Below are 19366 nucleotides of genomic sequence, written 5' to 3' on the forward strand. Positions count from 1 at the left end.
AGGAATAGAGAAATACGAATCAAATTCAACTTTGATATGAGGACAATTAATGACAAATAATGACACAATGGGGCATGGGGCAAGGAGACAGCAGACAGAGAAGAAGGGAGGGAGTGAAGGAAAGGAAAAGAAAATAGTGACTAATTCTCACATACATTGGATTTAATTTTGACCAAAGTACATTATTTGAACAATAATTCTTAATTCATCTTGTTAATATGTTGTTTAGGATATTGCATCCTTACTTATAAGTGAAATATGCTTGTAATTTTCCTTTATAATAATATATTTTTTCCAATTTTAGTATCAGATGTATCCAGAAGAAGTGGAATGATTTTGAAGTATTTCTTCTTTTTCTATTGTCTATAAGATTTGGCATGATCTGTTTGTTTTTTTTTTTTTTTGAAATTATCTTCTATGTTTATTTATAAATATTAGTTATCTATTTTTTGAAACTTTGGGAAAAAAAGGAACTTAACTGATGACTCTATACTGAACCTCAGAGTGAAAGTCTGTCTATTATAGACATACTTTTATCTGACAATGTGAATATTACTTTTTTTGCATTATTATTGCTCAATATTTTCTTGCAGCAATTGTCTGATTTCTTTTCAGAATGTATTTATCTTTGTTTGTTCTTTACAAGGTTTTTGTTTCTAGTCCTCATCTTAAACATTGTTATTGTTAGTAAATTTTAAGCTTTTTTAATTTTGTGGAGGCAAAAAGTAGAAACCAAATAAACACATGTATATGTATAGAGAAAATTTTAAAAAAACAATATACAATATCCAACACATGGCATGTATTTGATAAGCTGGTACTAGGTACGTTGATTGATTGGACACATGAATAAACAAAAGAAGCAAGGAAGGAAAGAAGGAATATAAAGATTTAAGGTAACCATATTTTAGGAGCCATTTTAGTTGTTTTTATTATTATTACTATTTTTCAGCCTCTCCCACAACTGAAAGAGAATAAATGTGCAAGATCCAGGGATCTGGCAGGATTTTGGAAGAATTTGGAAGAGGTATAACTTAGTTGGGTCTCGGAATAGTTACAAAGGAGAATAAGGAAACTCTTTGCCTTATCTATTTTCCAAGTAATGCTATTCTGAAGTAGCTCTAGAAATAAAGTGTTATTTTGTATAAGTTATACAAAGATTTTTATGTACTTTATCAGCTTATTAATTACTAAGGGGGCTTACTCTATTTCAGGATGTTGGCCCATAGGTCCCCATTGTTCAAGAAGTTAATGGATTTGAAATTCATCATCATGATTGAAATATGAAAGAACATGTTAAATTAGAAGATTTAATTGTGTTTTCCTCTTATGAGGGTGGGACTGTAGTTGTTAATCTATTAGTTTCAACTTAGTACTAAGTACCTGAGATGCTTGTAGGCCTATTTTTATAGTAACTTATGACTGGTGATGGGTATAAATGGCTATCAATTACAATAGATCTGTCAATATCAAATGATAATAATTGTCTGGATTACTCCTCCATAACCATTCAATTTAATTGCCTCATTTTACAGATATGGTTCAATAAGCCACATCTGTCAGGGAATAATATGTGTAGAGCAGTCAGTATACTTTTTAGAATCATTACTCTTACATTACAATACATTTAAGAATAATTCTCCTTCATTCTAACTTTTTATTTAATTTCTATCTTAGTGATATTTTTAATATGCATTTTAATGTGAACCAAGCTAAATCACTTTTAGGCAATAGACGAGGGCATAAAAAAATTCTAAGTAGAAAGAAAAAAGAAAATAAAACTAAGCCAAATCAATTAACTTTCTTAATTAATTTCTTATTATGAGATATTTCTCAGATTAAACACAATAATAACTCTAAAATCAAGGTACATAACTCTAACTAATGCAACAGGGACCCAAGCCATTCAGCTGCACAAACAAACACCTGGCAGTTGAAATGACAGCATCTAAATCATAGATTAGCTCGGATGAGAAAATAAAACTTTGGAACTAGAACAGTAGTTCTTGATAAATGTATCATACTTTTCTTCAGTGTTTACTTTTGATAAATGGCCAGACTTTGCAATGACTTTGCTCTGACATTTATCTTACGGTCAGCGGCCATTATCTTGTGACAACAATCTAGTCCTTTCTCTTATCTTGTAGCTCATAATTGTTAAGTCTTATCACTGAGAATGTCTTAACAATTTTCCAATTTATGACATGTGGGGCCAAACTTTGAAATAAAGTATTTTAGGTAGATGGCTGTTATTTACATAGGCATCTCCCATGGAGAAATATTATAAAATGCAAATCAAATGCTTACAATTTTTTTAATTCAAAATTCTTTGAACTACTTATGAATTTCTGAGAATGTACAGAGACGTGCAGCTAAAAGTGATGGAACAATTTATTGCTCATTAATATATGGGTGATATGCCACTATACAGATGAAGTAGCCCCACAGCCAGTTACTTAAAGAACTGAGCAAGTTGCCAGGAAGTTGTAACCACTGCCATCCCTCTCACTAAACATATTTTTTTCCAAGTGTCATTGCTCCTGTGGCTATAGGAGGCTTCTCAGAGCATATGAGGAAATGGAGAATTGCAAGGCAAATTCTCTAACAGAGCATTGTTTGGAGAATTCATTGTAAAGCATTGATACTGAACAACCAGACGGACAATGACTTGAACTAATTAGACCTCCACTACCCCTCTGTGACCATTCAATTTAACTGCCTCATTTTACAAATAAGAAAACTAAGGCCTTTTTACAGGTTTCCATGTCCACTCAGAAAGAGAAAGCAAGCAACCACATAAAACTAGTAACTCTTCCTGACATTACTGGAAGAGTTATTCAAAATTATTAGAATTTAATTTCCTTTTGTTAAGGAAGGTATTCTGAGAATTTTTTGAGAAGTACTGTTCTACATTATGACATGTCTTTAAACGCAAAATAATCTTTTGATTACTTTGACTAGGACAGGAGCTTTCTCAGTACTGGGATTTCCTAGACCTTCAGTTTTAGAATATCCAATGCAGACTGAGATGGGGAAGATGAAGTGATGCATGTGTACCCATGCAAAGACGAAAAATGGTTTGGTTAGGACCCTGGTTGCAAATTCACCGAGAGGAAAAGAAGAAATCAAACTGATTCGAGATCCAGTTATTTTATATTAGAAGTACTTTTGTATGTGTGTTCTCTGGAATATAGATCAGTGTGTGTGCTAGGAGCTGAAGAAGTAACTTGAAAATGTCCCATAGGGAACGCGAAGACTCTGCTAAAAGCTCCTTTTCTAACAATGTCATCTGCCCTCTCCTTTTTTCTTTGCTGTCAGTTACATCCTGCTGGGCATGGCTAGAGTAACGTGATTTATGCTTAAAGGAAGCACATCACTTTCCATATGGGCCAGTACCACGCTCCCTGTGACCTCCATTCAGCACTCCACCCCAGAGACAGACTGTGTTTGGTACTCTGTTCATAGATAACTAGTTTCTTATGGAAATATGGGACTAAAGGTTAAACACTATGATGATGATATTAACAAAGTGGTATAGGATGAGTTCCCTATCATAGACACCTAGTAAGGTAAGCAGCTTTGCTAGTGGTTAACCTTGAGCTAACAAAAATGAGTCAAGTATTCCATCCCAATGCTAGTATTTTTGGATATCTTACACCAAATTCCTTGTGCAATTTGGCAGCAACTGTACCATTGTAAGTTCTAAATAGATCCAGATATGTGGTAACCCTAATAACATAATCAAGAGTTCACTGGTTCAAACATCTAGATTCATACCATTGTCTCCATGTACCTGGAAGAATTTGGGGAACACACTTCTAAGTAAAGTATCACAAGAAGGGAAAAGCAAGTGTCCAATATGCTCAGTATTAATATGAAACTAGTAGATAAACAACTACAAGTTCACACAAGAGAAAAATAAATTTAAATTCAAGAAGGGGGAATGGGGAAGGGGTGTGGTAAGCTCTCACCTATCAGGTACAAAGTAAGGGTATACGGCACATCTCCTGGGGGAAGGGTTCACCTGCAACTTGGACTTTACCTAACAAATGCAAAAAATGTGGTCTGATTGTATGTACCCCTATATTAATCTTGAATAAAAAATTCATGCCATTGTCTCATTTTGGAGTTTTCTGGGTGAGTTCCATTCAATAACAGAATTAATTCATTTTTTGGTTTAATGATAAAGGTTTTGTCCCAGGAGTTACTTGCCAGCTCTTCACTTTGTTGTTACTGTTTCTTTTCTTTTCTATTCTTTTTTGTCTTTTTCTTTTCTTTTCTTTTCTTTTTTTTTTGGTTACCCTCGGTACAGTGCTGTGGCATCACAGCTCACAGCAACCCCCAACTCTTGGGGTTAAGTGATTCTCTTGCCTCAGCCTCCCAAGTACCTAGGACTACAGGTGCCCGCCACAGTGCCTGGCTATTTTTTTTCTTTTGGTTGCACTTGTCATTGTTGTTTTAGCAGGTCCAGGCCAGGCCTCAGTGTATGTGGCTGGCACCCTACTCACTGAGCTACAGGTGCCAAGCCTATTGTTGCTTTTTCTGACATAGGGCTAGAGTGCAGCGACATCATCACAGCTCACTGCAACCTCAAACTCCCAAGCTCAAGCCATTTAGTTGCCTTAGTTCCCAAGTAATTGGGACTATAGGTGCATGCTACCATGCCCAGCTAATATTTCTATGTTTTGTAGAGATGGTGGGAGGTCTCACTATGTTGCTCAGACTGGTCTTGTTCTCCTGTCCTCTAGTGGTCCTCCTGCCTCAGTCTCCCAAAGTGCTAGGATTATAGGCGTGCGCCATTGTGCCTGACTTTTTCACCTTTTTAATGTCCTATTCACCATGAAATTGGCCAAGGTACTTTGGTGCATCTGCTTTGTGTAGAAGGTACAGATGGCAACTCTAGCATCCTTTTCCTCTCTCTCCAAAGGTGAAACCTATTGCTCTTCACTTTGTATCCCCATTGGCTCTAGTAACTTCATCCATTCAAGACCTTGAAATGTCTATACAGCAGTAGAACATTTAGGTTATTAAATGTCTATACTTGATACCCAGATAGGGGTCATTTACAAAAGGTCACTACACAAGTTTTGAGATAGATGTATTATGGTCCATTATTTCATTACCAAGAAACACAGTTGACAGCACCCTTTAATTCACCCACACAAGTTCCAATGTGCTTGGCTTATCAGTGTTGCTGGGAAGGCTTCATTTGTTTCTATCTGCACAGATTTTATGTTTCTTGATTTTTGTGACCCTCAAAACTTTCATAATGACTCATGTATTTCTCATGTTCCACAAACCCATAGATTCTGGGTTTATTTGCCATAAGCAATCCTAAACCAGGAATATCCTGCTAAGAACATTGCATAGATATGGTCTCCTTTTCTTGCAGTACCATTAGCTAATTTACCAAAATGTCCAGTCATCATCTTTTTACAAGGAGGTTATATTGAATTCCTTCTCTTTCCCCCTCCCAGTAGCATCCCCATGTCTGTTTCCTCACTAAGGCTGTGAAAGGATTACAGGCCAGCTACATTAACTCCTTTCTTCCCAGTTTTAAACGATAGCTTAACTGAAGACACTTTAACTGCTATTATAATTGTGGTGCAGTTATAACTGGAATTATTAAATTAATTTGGCCACTACAAGGATTAAGATTGACTCAACTTCCAAAGCACTGTTCATGTAAGACAGAATAATGTCTCTGGCTACAAGATAGGCAATAATAATTCTGTTTTCTGTAGCTCAATAGTGGCATTAATTCATTTTTATTCTTTAGTCTTTTGGAAAGGAGTAATCTGCAAGAATGGCTGTAATAAAACAGGGGAAGCTAAGAGGTTTTTGAGTTTGCTGATGCTTAAATGTGATTAGATAATACCTGAAAGGAAAAGATTACAATATAAATACTATCGACAATGTAGAACAGCTATACATCCCTAGAATGAAAATAGGAATATAAGGTTTAGATACAAAGCTACATAAGAATAAGACAGAAAAGATCTTAGAATTATATTGCATAACATAATAAAATCCAAAAAAAATTTACATAAAAAATTCCACAACACTTTGCTTAACTGTAAAGTGTTAAAAAACAATTTAATCCTTTTTTTGTAAAGGCAAATAGGAAATGGAAAGCAATACAAAGAATGAACATGTTCATAAAACTATACCCACAGAAAAGCAGAAATGCTAAAAATATCTACAAAAGAGAATACTTTTAATGATTTTAACATAATAATATATGGTATAATTATTAGAATTTTCCAGTCTCCACAGAGAAAAGAGCGTCTTGAGAGGTTTATAGATTAGATGATAAACTCATTCTTAACAGAAGATGTGGTTAAATACTAGAATGATCTATCTATATAGTAGAATGAGCTTCAATGACACCATTAAAAAGTAGATTAATATCAATGTAGTATATTAGAAAAATTTAAAATGAGACAGAAGAAAATTTTATGTCCTCTCCTATTTCAATAACTCCATGATAAAATCCCACAAAATTATCAGAGAACTTTACTTTTAGTTCTCATTAAATATAAAATATATTTTCATGTGTAACCACAAACTTATATATTTGGCCATTTCATTTCATTTATTTATTTATTTTTGAGACAGAGTCTCACTATGTCGCTTTTGGTAGAGTACCATGACATCATAGTTCACAGCAACCTCAAACTCTTGGGATTAAGCAATTCTCTTGCCTAAGCCTCCCAAGTAGCTAATACTACAGGCACCCACTACAATGCCTGGCTATTTTCTTGTTGCAGTTGTCATTGTGGTTTAGCTGGCCCAGGTCAGGCTCTAACCCACCAGCCTTGGCGCATGTGGCTGGCACCATAACCACTGTACTACAGATGCTGAGCCTATATATTTGGCCATTGTATAACATTTTTGCCCAAACAAAGAAAAACAAAATCAAATGACAACACATTTACTTTCCCAAACTCTCCATTTCAACATTATAAAAAGTCTTCTTTATTAATTGAATCCCATTTTTTAGTGCAGTAAATGTTCAGCTAGCAATGTATCTGTAGATGTTAAGTATACTGCAGGTTCCAGATAAACTTTAATATAAATTAAATGATGAGTTTATTTAAATGGGTAAAATCCTTATTTCAAAACAATATTAATATGTTAATATACTTAGAAGCACTCAACAATTCAAAACAACCATTATGTGTTTAATGGTTCTAAATGTTTTATGTTGGATCATTAAATTTGAATCAGTATGTAAATGTTATCACCAGATTCTTTGGTAGTTCAATTAAACTAGGTGTTCATATTCTGTGGAATATTTTGGGTTTAGATAGTTATTGAATTGAAGAGTTTATTTCCAGGAAAAGGCCCTCCATCACTAAGTTTGCATCTGTTCAATTTGACACTAAACAGAGAGTTTTAATTCAGATCAGGATCATTTATGCTTAGAGAATTGATTGAGAGGAAGATGAAATTTTGTCAGATGCTACTTTCATAAAATGAGACCTACTAATAAAGAAATTAGGCAATTGTTCTATGCAAATAATCAACACAGAGCGTTTTTATGTATCTTTTTAGTATCAAAATTGCATTTAACACGTGACTATAAAGATAGGAGACTATAAAATGAGTACTGAAACCACTCAGAATATCAAACACCTTGACAAGCCTACTTTGACCATGCTGCCATGACAAGGAGTATTTTGGTGAGTCCAATTTAGGAACTGTTTTCAGAGACCAGAAATGATTCACAAAAAGAAAATCACCCTCATTTCTTTATTTTTGTGGTAAAGTAAATAAATAAATGAATAAATAAAGAGGCAAAATTTTTCAGTACAGAGGAGATATTGCAGGTGGGCTAGGAATCAATTCTACAAACTTAATTCAAAACAAGTGCTACAAATTAATTATCTTACAAAGCCACACCATTAGAAATGAACCTCAGAGTAAAGAGGGATGATTTTTTTAACCCCCCTCAAAGCCCATGATTCTATTATTTTTTTCTGATTCAGCATTCTGTCAAACTCCACCATACTTATCAGTTATTCCTCCTCTTTAGATAGCTATGTGCTAGGTAACTATCATCTTTCTGCAGCACATACTTGGTCCAGAGTAAAATCCTTGCTCCTAAGTGTGATGCTGTGAGCATGTGCAGGTAGGCACGCAGTAGGTCACTCTAACATTGTTCTCTGACTTCCTGCAGAGGGCGCCACCAAAGACCAAGATACACAAGTAGGTCTAGAGCAGGAGTTTCCAACCTTTTTTATTTCATAGCAAACTTGAACCTATAGTTAAACTTCTATGGCACACTTAAACTATGTTGATTTTTAAAAAAAGAGTAAAAAAAAAATACTTACTGTATTTTGAATTTTTTTCAAGAATAATTTATTTAAAGATCTTTATAAAATTTTTCGTGACACACCTAATATCCTCTCAGCAGCACACCAGTTAAAAGTCACTGGTCTACGTAATATTATGCAGCCATAAAACAAAGATGAAGACTTTACCTCTTTTATGTTTACATGGATGGAGATGGAACATATTCTTCTTAGTAAAGTATCTCAAGATTGGAAGAAAAAATATCCAATGTATTGAGCACTATTTTGAAACCAAGATATAATCACCCATCCTTTCATAGGAATGATAAAACACAACTATAGCCCAGAATGAAGGCAGGAAGAGGAGGGGGAGAGGAGGGGAAGGGAGAGCAGACAGGGATGGAGGGTAATCAGAGAGACATCACCTATTGTGCATAATGCAAGGGTACATGTCAATTCTATTAAGTGTGGAGTATAAATGTCTTAATGCAACAATTAAGTAAGAGAGGTGAAGGCTAGGTTAACCAGTTTGATGTAAGCATTCCAAATTGTATATAAAATCAGCACATTATACCCCATAAATGCATTAATGTATGCAGTCATAATTTAATTAAAAAGTCACTGGTCTAGAGAAAACTGGCACAAAGAAACCATTGGGAGATTTCGAGAAGGATTGCAAGCACCTGATTGTATTAGATACATAACATCTTATACTCCATTTAGAAAAAAGTACGTTCTCCTGGAGTGTGACGAATACTCAGAGGGCTTTTTCCACTTTAGATCTCAACCTCCATTGTCCTCTACACAGATTTGTTTTTATATCAAGGTTCTTCAAATATTAATTATTTTCATGCCTTCTTACTTAAAATCACTGCATGTAGCAAGATTACTAAAAACTAGTGTTTTACGTTCTATTAATAGAGCTAAAATCTATTCATACACTGTTCAGGTTAAGGTAACTGTCATCACTATTATTCTTAAGTGATACATAAGATTAGAGTTTCATTAGTCATAATAAGAAAGAATTAAATTTTTTTAGTTAAGTCTAATTGTCTTAACTTTTTTCCTTTGGTTGAAAATTCAGTTTGCAAATGTACAAAAGTCTACTGAACAAAGATAATCGATGCAGATAATATCATCATCACAAACCAGACCCAACATACAAGACACAAAATAAGAAGAGATAAACCTTTGCCAGGCTTTTAACAAGTAGCAACATTGCTAATGCTTAACACACATTATCAAAAGGTGGTACTGCCTGGTCTCACCACATTAAACATTTATAAATTCATTACTTAGTATTTCAAACATTCATTTATACATATTTTGTTCTGTGGGATTATTATGCATTTAGCTTTTATTCATTTAAAAAAGGTTCTACGGCATTACATTAGGTCTTCAAGGCATTTCCAAAGTGTTCAATTACTTCTTGTAACTATGGCTTTTTCTGGGTTTTTCTTCTCTTTCTCTTTCTCTCTTTGGAAAAAAGCCAAGTTCCCAGTCTTTGCACTTTTAGTCTTACTCTCTTCATCCACTTGTTCCGAGGGTTGTGAAAAGAGGTTTTCTTTCATGACTGCCTGAACAGTGAGAGTTCCTTTCTGGCTTGAAAAAATTCAAGCTTAAAAAAAAATTTAAACTGGCATCTTTATAAAGCTGTAGCTTTTGCTCAGTGAGGAATCAAACCCTCTGAACAATGAATGCTTGTCTGAAGCAACTATTCACAGAAGGTACTGCCTTCTGGGGAATGGGAAAAGTTTTTACCTACTGACAAACGGGAGCAGCATAACAGAACAGAACGGCACCCAACGCAAAGTGCCTGTGTTTCCAGTTCTGAAATAGCAAGATCGGTTACAGCCCGTCTGCTGTTGACCTGCCTTTATAAAAAATAGAGCACTGAGGAACATCAAACAAGACCGAGCGGCAGCCCAGATGAGATCATGTGTCTTCCTTTTAAATGCCTTTAATTTACAGATTTTAAAAATATTTAAAGAGGCTGGAGGCTTAGCCACATGTGTGAATTAAACCTTGATGATGTAGCTTTAGTTAGAGTCTGAGAGACAAAAAAGACAAATCCTGAGAAAATTGTCCAGGATATATAAATAGCTTTAGCAGTTACTTTAAAACTTAGTTTTTTGTTGTACCATTTAGGTATCCAAATATCCCGAGGCACCTGAAAAGAATCCAAACCTCATGAACACTTTTTTGTGTCAGTCACTTGTGACAATAAGCCCTTCTCATTCTATGAAGTGGAGAAACCAGTTAGAAAAATAAAAAATAAAAAAAAACCCATGATTTTCTTTCTCATTAGAATGTCAAACCATGTGGCTACTGGTTTGTGTTTAGATCAGAAAGTATTTCAACTTCTTGATCCTATTCTCGATTCTCCTGGTGAAGAAAGAGGGGTCAGGGCATGGAATGGTTGGCAGGGTCAGGGTACTTTACTTTGGGGCTATCTCTCCTGCTTCCCCCTCCTTCCCGGTCTCATCCAGTCCACCCTAGAGCTGCCCTGCTGCGATTTCACTGGGAACTGGAGACTGGAGTAACTAAGAAAGGAGGTCAGGGAGGGGAGGGGAGAGAGGTGGCAGCAAAAGTGAGACTAGTGTACGGTGAGAGTGGGAACCTGGAGAGACAGTGAGGGTCTTTCAGAAAAGAAACACAGGATTTTAGAATAAAAAGATGCACTATGATTTGAATATGGTGTGACCCCTCCAAAATTCAGAGGTGGTCAGAATGATAGTACGAAGGCGGGGCCTTTACAAGGTTATGGGCCATGAAGGCTCCTTCCTCGTTAAGTAGTTAAGTAGCAGGAGTAAAGCCCTGTGAAAGGGCTTCAGGCAGCACTTGATGAACGTGCTAACCTGCTCTTAAAACTGCCATGGGCAGAGATGATTCTTCCTTTCCCCAGGATGCCACAAGGTACCATCTTGAAAGCAGAAAGCAGCTCTCCCCAGATGACTGAACCTGCCAGTACCCTAATCTTGGACTTCCCAACCTTCAGATCTGTGAGAAGCAAATTTCTGTTCTTTATAAATTACCCAGTATGTGGCATTCTGTCATAGGGGCATATAGAGACAGAGCCCTATATTTCTTCTGGTGGTGTCTTGTCAAAGATCCCAATGTTAGTAAGCCACAAACTCAGAAAAATGGGTAACTATTTGAGAGGATGGGTACGTTAATTTGTTTCACTGCGGTAACCATTTCACCATATGTGCCTCATAACATCATGTTGCATATATTAAATTTATATGATAAAATTTACTTTCTAGAAACAGAAAAATAATGGGCTTCTTAAAATCAGAGCTCAGAGAGTGTTAATTTCCTGGATATCAAATTTCCTGAACAAATCTTAAACATACTCCCAGCTCATAAAGGAATGCTTTATTACTTTTGGTGAATATGAACAATAAGAAGCTACATTTTAGTCTTCTATTTCTAGGAAAAGCACATTATCTGATGACTCACACATGATCACCATCTGTAGGAGGTGGGGAAGATGACATCTTTACTTCAGATATTTACTATACTTTTTCTTACTTTTAGTTATTAGTATTTGTAGATGTAGTTTCTACATTCTTTCTCTCCTGATGATTTTCTCTCCCAAAGTTCAATGTCATGGACTCAAATGACAGCTTTCCTACAGACAGCATGAAAAGTAAGGGAGCCTCGCTTTTTGTAATGAGTCCTCCCCAGACTGCTTAATACACCTGATTTATCCAGACTGCCATTGCCTCTCTCGATGTTTCTTATTCGGCTTTCTCCAACAGCATAGTATTATGCATAAACTACTCTTCATCCTGGGCCTACACTCATTTTCTGTAGCAAAAATTGTAGCAAAGAATTCCTACAATTCAGCACTTGGAAGCAATAGGTTTTAACCCAGCTTTAGGAAGTAGAGAGATAGCAATTTAGAACTCCTAAAAAATAACTTTATGAAATTGAAAAACATAAACTATGTCCATTATTACTGCTGATGCTGTTGAGTTTCTGAGAAGTGGCAATGTTAAGTGCTTTACCAATTCAGTGTTTATTTTTTCTTTCTGCTTATTATTCAGGGAACGTATCTGAAATACATGGCTTATTAGGGCTTTCTCTTCTCCCTCGGCCTTCCAAAATCATCTCAGTTTCCATTCTGTAGCATTTCCTAATGATGGACACAAAATGAACAAAGTAGACACTCAAATTACAGTATTTTACTACTTATCTAACTTTTTAGGCATGAGAAACATAAAAGTTTTATAGTAAAAAATGAAATATAGCTGTTTTCATCTATTCAAGCTCTCTTTTGTCATTATTACTGTATACAACTCATCATAAAATGAAAAGAATTATGTACAAATGCTTAATTTATGATGTGATGATGTCCCAATAAATCCATCATAAATTGAAAATATTGTGAATCGAAAATGCGTTTAATACACCTAATATACCCAACACAGAGCTTGCTCAGCCTCACCTACCTTACACAAGCTCAGAACACTTACATGAGTCTCCAGCTGGGCAATCTCATTTAACACGGATCCTTTTTATTATGAAGTGCTACATGTCTCCTGCAATTTACTGAATACTAATGCACATTACTTTCACGCCATCAAAAAGTCAAAAAATCATAAATTGAACCATCCTGAGTTGGGGACTGCCTATATATTATATTTATATAAGATATGATTGTTATATTCCGTAGATAATTAATTAAAATAGCTTAGATTTTTAGACATTAGATATCTTTGCTTTGTATCAAAGTTGCGTTTTCTTCCCCACTAGTTATGCCCTGAGAAGTCAGTCAATGATAGTCATAAAGAAATGTCCCATGAACTTGCTGCACTTTTTATTAATCAAGAGTAGCTTAATCTAAGTTACATAAACAATTCCTAGAGCAAGTAAAATGCATTTTTTTGTTTGGTTTTTGAGACAAGGTCTCCATCTGTCACATAGGCTGCAGTGCAGTTAGCCTTGACACAGTCCCCTACAACCTCAAATTCCTGGGCTCACGTGATCCTCTTGCCTCAGACTCCCAAGTGGCTGGGGGACTATAGATACCTGCCACCACACCTGGCTACATTTTCTATTTTAAGTCTCGCTCTTGCTCAGGCTCATCTCAAACTCCTGGCCTCAAGTGATCCTCCTGCCTCAGCCTTTTAGAGTGCTAAGATTACTGCCATAAACCCTCCGGTTGATTCTCCACCTGTCATTTTAATACCTGTGACACAAGAAAAACAATATTTCTAGGTCTTGAAATATTTTGACACAGAGGATAACTAAATTCTATTTATTTCAATGGGTATACAATTAACATTATTGCATTATACATCTTTTATTTACAATGCTGAGAGTTTGGGGAGTTTGTTATTACTTTTATTTTTATTTATACTATAAATCTCTTAAGAGCAGAAGGATTTTTCTTTTACCATTTTATTCAGAAGATCTAGCAGAGTATCTAGATCATAATATTTGAAAAATTTTTGACTGAACATACACATGAGCAGATGAATGAATTCTGTAGAGCACATCTCACATTATATACTAGTGTGCGACCTTGGTCTTGGTTTTAGTATGTGGTAAGCTGTAAACAGCTGCTAGCCTGTAAGGGCCAAGACCATATCTATCTCTATCTTATTTGTTATCAGTTAGCAGGCACTGAGTACAATACCCAGCCCAGAGAAAGGGTGGGTTAAAAAAGAGTAGACTGATTGAGTGGATGAGTCTGTCTGCTCATCCTGCCTAGTAAGGATAACACCTGACGCCCAAAAGTCCTTAAGAACAACAATGACTTGGCGAAGACCCTCAAAGAGCTGGAGATTTAGTTTGTGGCCACCTCACTCACTGCAGCAACACCACACTGTGATACTTAGGATGTCTTGTGTTTTATGGAGCAGTATTAAATATAACAAAATACTAGAAATAAATCTGATTTATTTGATTCATTAGTTTTATATCTCATATCATATTATACTTACAGATAATACAACTTCACAATTTGCCTAGAATCATAATTTAATACTACAAAAACAAATATCATGTACAATTTATGCTGCTGATTGTCCAAAATAATGAATGATTTTCCAAAAGAATCTTACAAAATTCATAATAAACATAGTATGTTAGCTAGCCCTGCAATTTTTTTTTTTATTGAACTATATCTGTTAACAAATTTATTTTCCTTGGTTTGGGTGCCTCGGGATTTTCTCCCTTTTTTTCCGTCAGTGTATACAAAGACTTTCTTCTTCCATGTAATATAGTTGTAGATCTAATAGCACTTTGGATACAATAGTTCTTAAGTTTCTAAATTATTACAATAACTGAAATGACCAAGTGGTATTTAAAAATGCATTGCTCAAATGAAAGAAACAACTTAATTCTAGCCCAAGAATATGGGGAGGGGGTGGGGAAGGGGAGGGGAGAAGGGTGGCTGGGTGGTGGGAGGTTGACCGGAAAGATCACCTATATTTCTGTCTAACAAAGGTACAAATGAACTTTTCTAGAACTAGAATGTAAATGTTTTGACACAATGACTATGCAAATGACATGAAATTTATGTGAACCAGCTTGATGAAAGTATTTCAAAATGTATATGAAAACACTGCACTGTACCCCATGTTTGCACATTAGTATACAGCTATCATTTAATAAAAATAAATAAATAAAAAAAATGCATTGCTTTACTGCATCACATAAAATAAATTAATTTTGTAGGGATATTAATTTAAACATAAATTTGACATCTTGTGGAACTACGTAAAAATTATTATTTTATGGTTAGGAAAAATCCTTGCTAATTAAATTCAAAAGAATTGTAAAATTCTTAAAAATTCAAAATACTTTGCTTTTGGTATGTTTTAGGGGCTAGTTCAGCTTTGGAGTATTCTGGGTGGGTGGCGGTTGAGTGAAGAGAACACTAAGGTGAAGATACAATGTTATTTTCAAGACTTTAGATTTTTAGTTTTTTCACCTTATTGAATGCTAACTTGCTTTCCAATTTTTCCCTTTAGTCCGTTCTCCACATCACCTTCATAAAGAGAAGCTAACAAGTGTTTTCCTTTTCAGAGTGTTTTTCTTAATGTTCCAAGAAGTATGCTAGTTAGCTAAGAAAAAACAAAAACCTTCCATTTGAAGTGTAGGGCAGCCACCTCCCCAGTATCCTTCCCACACCTGGCATCTGGGTGTGCACCGCTGGTTCCTCTGATCTCTCCCCATCCTATCGCTCTTCTGTCACAAACTGGCCAGGTTAGAGTGCAACTGAGATTTGGCTGTCGATTTTTTTGTTGTTTCTGTCTTTACATAACCACCTGGGAGTTGAGGAAAAGAAATTGTGCTTAATGAATAGCAGTAAACACTTGGAACTGTGTGACGTGTTTTCCAAGAAGTTGCAGAGCAAAAGAATAAAAGAATAACCAGCTGAGAACTCTGCAGAGAATAAATATCACAGGAAGAAAGAGTGACAGTGGTGGCCAGATTTCACAGCTCTGTTTAGTAACCTTCCCAATCCAATCACACTTTCCAAATGCTGTACAGGAGCTGCTAGTCCTTTTCCAGAAACATTCAGTGTGTCTAGATGTTTGCTCTTCCCCATCAGAATTATAATCAAAAGGAAAATCATGTATTTATATAATACTGATTTGAAAATTTTTAGTGAACTAATCTTAGTATTATTTTATTGTTTTTAAAAATAGATTTCAAGTTAGTCATGTATATTCAATTTTTTAAAAAAATCCTTTAATTACTATTTCATAGGTAGAAAGCAAAAGTATGACAGCTACGTATCCCTCTACCATCCTAAATAAATTAAAAGACTGAGATAATCCTTCTAATCAGTTCCTTAGGGGAGTAATATAAAATAAAATCATCTTCACAATTAAAATGCAATTATGGGATGTCCCTTAGATCAGTGCTACTTAAAGTGTGCTGTGCAAATTATTTCCAAGTCCCTTGTGATTAGTTCAGAAACAGAGAGGATAGGCATTTAGATACTTTAATAGCAATTTTACAAGAGCAATATCCAAGTGTATGATTTCATGTTTTACAAAAACATCAGTTGGTGATGGATAGAGAGGGAAAATCTCTTCCTATTGAGTAACTTGAAACGCACTGGGTTAGATAATGAAGGTAGCAGTTGCCCATGACGGGAACAGTAAGCCATAAATCAGAGGATGTGCTGCACTTTTAATTGAAGGTAATGATGAGAACAAGAACACTATTTCTGTTAGAAATAAAAAAGTGCCGTTTGATAATCTAAAAATATTGAATTTTACCTCAAATTTTCTTGAGAGTAAACACAAAGACAGATTCCAAGGTACCTAACCTGCACAGTCACATAAGACCTTGCTCTCAGAAATGCCCCAAACTTGGTTTAACACCCTGCAGTTGCCATATTAGAATTTTAAATAACTTTATCTTTGAACTTGTGTTTTGAAATCCAGTGTGACAACGGAGCTGCTTATTAGCAGAGGACATATGTTCAATGCACATGGCTGCCATTCCTGTTGGGACACAGACTTCCAGATGCTCTGTGAGCAAGGAATTGTGCTGGACCCTCTTCTGTGAAGTCAGTCACTTTATTTCTGTTTTCTCATATCTGCTTTCTTGTGCAGTGCCTGGCATATAGCAACTTCCCAGTTCACGGTAGCTATGTTGGTATGTTAAGAATTTCACCCTTTCACCATGGTCTTATAATAACCCAAGCCTCTGTTTCTTTTTTTTTTTTCTGTGAATGAAAAATAACTGAGATGTTCAAATAATTCATAACTCAAAAGAAATAATAAAGATAGGCAAAACAGAAGTTAAAGAAAAAATAAACAAAATTGTCCAACGTATAGAACACAAAAAACTTGAACTTGAAATCGTTGGGGCCCACATGAGAGTCTAGTAGACGTCTCTTTTATTTCCATTGTATCACAAATGAACAAGCATTTACACCACCCCTTCCCAAATCCCTCTCTGATAGTTTACCTGGGCTGCTAACTCTAAAATAGGGCCTCGTGTAAGACCATGGAAGAAGAAAGAAAGAATTGCACACTGACTTAAGTAGGATGGGTCTTTATTAGGATGCGATATGTAAATTCTGAATAAGTACATTTGTTTTTTGATTCAGACGCTGCATTTTATCAGACAGCAGCTTGTGTTTTGGTATACTGATGATTAGCATCCCAGGGGACTGAATGTTACTAGCCTGTATAATTCTTAGAGGCTCCAGAATAGCAGCCGAGGAGCCAAGGAGTTCAGAAGACAGCAACAAGAAGTCTATTCCCAGGTGAGGAAGAAATTATTTTCTGAGACTCAGTATGTCTCCCTCTGCTTCCTATCCAATCCTTTCTCATTTAGACCACTCTCACTTCAAAAGCATCGTTCTATAATTACTCCCTTGTCCTTCCATAAATATAAGTAGTATTTATTTAAAAACTACTATATATGTGTCAGGTCTTATTCTAGGAATTTTACATGTATTAACTCATGACAAAATTATGAGAAAATACTCTTATTATTATAACTATCTTAGAGGACAGAAAACTGATACACAGTAATATTAAATAATTTGTTGAATGTTGCCCAAGCAGGAGGCCACAGAATAAGGATTCAGATACGGGCAATATGATTTCAGGATTCCTGCTCTTCCACCCCTGCTCTCAGTGCCTCTCAATACCCAGGAAAATCACACCTTGGATTAGCTCCACCTGTAGTGGGTCAGTTCCCCCTTCGAATTTCCCCTAACTGGCATTTAGGAGGTGTCCAGGAATATTTGATGAATCAGTGAATATAGGTCAATCAGAGCCTCAAGTGTAGATCTCTTTCCTGAGCTTTAGTTCCGTGAGGATACACTCACTTATCTTCTCCCAGAAGCATTAAGTACCATAGAAATTTTAATTCAATATAGCAATATGAACTCATTATCCAGGATACCCTCAACTTGGTCTAAGTTGGAAACTTGGGAGTAGCTTTGCCCTCCTTCCTCTCCCTTACCTTTCCTTGTACTCTTCAAGGCTTACACAACCACGCTTTCTACTCATACTATAAAAAATTCCAATGAAAAACAGCAGTGCCATTTAATGGCTTCCAATTTTGCTCAAAGTTTTTTGCCAGATTTGTCTAACATCAGTCATTCCACTCACTCATTGTAATAAGCAGAATTAAACCCCTGGCCAAAGATGTTTGGGTGGGAATCCCTGAAATCAGTGAGTGATGACAAGAGACTCTGTAAATATGATTACTTAAGAAGGTTAATTAAGTTCAAGAGACACCCCGGATTTTCTGGTGGGCACGAGGTAACCTCAAGGGTCTCTAAAATTGGAGATCATTTATTTGTTGTAGTCAGAGAAAGATATAACTACAGAAGAGTCCGGGAAATGCAACTTAACGGACTTTGAAGATGCAAGAAGGGACCATAGCCAGAGAATGCAGGCAGCCTCCAGAAGGCAGAAAGGCAAGAAGATGATTCTCCCCAAGAGGTTCTAAAAAGGATCCAACTCCTACTAAGATCTGGATTCTAGTCCAGTGAGACCCAAATTGAACTTCTGACTTGGAGAACTTAAAATAATAAATTTGTTTTGTTTTAAGCTACTTGGTTTTTGATAAGTTGTTACAGCAGCGATAGAAAACTAATACAGCCTCTATAAATCACTCACCCACTCCCTAGAGATTTTGAAAAATCTTTCTTAATTCTTGTTGTCTATCTTGGGTTCTCTTATATTCATAATCTTTCTCTTACTTCCATAGTGGGGTCAGGGACCAGACTCAGGGAAAGAAAAAGTGAGGCTCCTGCCACTTATAAATGAGAAATACATTTTCTTTCTGAAATTAAAATCACAAAATACATATATGATAAATGGGATTTTCATCATATAGTCTTAGGGACAAAAACAAAAATTTTGGTTTCTAAGAGTGTGAAGAAATACTTGGGAAATTCTCACAATTCTTATTAAATCAATCTGTGAGTAATCAAAGGGGAAGGAAATAAAATATTATTGAAATTCAGCAAACAGAAATTGTACAAACTTTACTACAGGGAAGAAAAAAGATTTTGTAACTAAATATGTACCTACAAGCAAAGGCAGATATGGTGTGAAGCAAATGAAGTTTAA

The sequence above is a fragment of the Otolemur garnettii genome, unplaced genomic scaffold (assembly GCF_000181295.1).
Source record: "Otolemur garnettii isolate 467f Iridium unplaced genomic scaffold, OtoGar3 scaffold00132, whole genome shotgun sequence".
Lineage (NCBI taxonomy): Eukaryota > Metazoa > Chordata > Mammalia > Primates > Galagidae > Otolemur > Otolemur garnettii.